Genomic DNA, 1,375 nt, shown 5'->3' on the forward strand with positions numbered 1-1,375 from the left:
TATTGTCTTTCCGTTTCTGGTGGTCTTACCTGCTTGGATGTTGGGTACAGACACACACCTAGTAGGTAATTTCCTCTCGAGTCTGAAGTATAATCTGAAAATTTAGACAATAGCTCCCTGGGCTCCACCATGAAGCGTCTTTTCGTTTAGACAGTGATGATGTGGCCGATTATGGAGCCGCTCTGCCTTGAGCTTGAAGGTCAGCTTGAATCCGTCTTGGAGTTTTCCTTGGTTCTTCTCCACCATTCCAACAATCTTTCTTTTCAGTCTTGGATCAATTGCTATGTTCCACTGCAACTGAACGACGCGCAAAGGGATGACAAAGGATCTTTTGATTTCCAAAATTGTTGGGGCTTTAAGGATCCGATTAAATACTAAATCAAATCTGATGTGTAATGGCAACGAATATGCATGTATATATTGTATGAGTACTGTGTGCATATATTGAAATCATTATAAAACAAGGGACAGGAGAAGCTTGAACTCAAGGTCAGATCTGCTTGTATTTAGAGTGATGAGTTGCCATGGCTTTCATCTCCTGACACATACAACACTGCTGATTTCAAGGTTGGTAGCAGCCAAAAAAAAAAAAGCCTTGATGATTTTAAGGGTCTTTTCAAAGCATTTCCTCATCCATCACAGCGCTGTGTGTGCCAGGAAATGAGTGGCCAATGCGGAAATTAGTCATCAGAAATCATGCTCATAAAAAGATTCCACTTCAAAGCTGCTAATATTGAGTATTTGTGTTTTCATTAGCTGGCCGCATGCTGTATGTTGGTTTTACGAGCACATTAATTAAATTTTGATTCAAATGAGCCATCGGTCACTCTGGATAAGACCATCAACTCAAACCCCCAAATGAAAGGTAACATTTCATTGTACCAGCAGCGTATTGTGAGATACTGGATGTCAACAGAGAGCAGTCATTGCTGGTGGATTTTTGTTGTGGTAACAAAGTAAAAAACAAAAAAAATATACAGCCAGAGACTTGTTTATTTGGCCTAAAAGGGCCATAAATAAAATTTTATTCTCTCAATTTATTAACAAGCCACGGAAAATCCATGGCCGTCTAACACAGCACTTAAAACGTCTCATTCTGGCACAGTCCACACAGACATGAGACCCATTCGAGATACTTGAGCTGCTGATAAATCTGAAGGCTCGCTTTTCCTTTCTCCCTTAGAAAAATAAAACAAAACATGGTAATACTGTACCAAACTGGAGGCAGAGCAGCAGGGTGATCCTTTGCACACAGACTTGGGTGCTTTAGAAAGGGATAAGTATGTGGTCGGGGGAAGCTTGAACCAAACAGCAACAATAGCAATAAAAAAAACTGTGAAAAACCCTCATTTTTTTTTTGTTTTTTGCAAAGCTG

Source organism: Genypterus blacodes, unplaced genomic scaffold (genome assembly GCF_046128005.1).
Source record: "Genypterus blacodes isolate CSIRO-AG114 ecotype Tasmania unplaced genomic scaffold, CSIRO-AGI_Gbla_v1 ptg000111l_1, whole genome shotgun sequence".
Taxonomy (NCBI): Eukaryota; Metazoa; Chordata; class Actinopteri; order Ophidiiformes; family Ophidiidae; genus Genypterus; species Genypterus blacodes.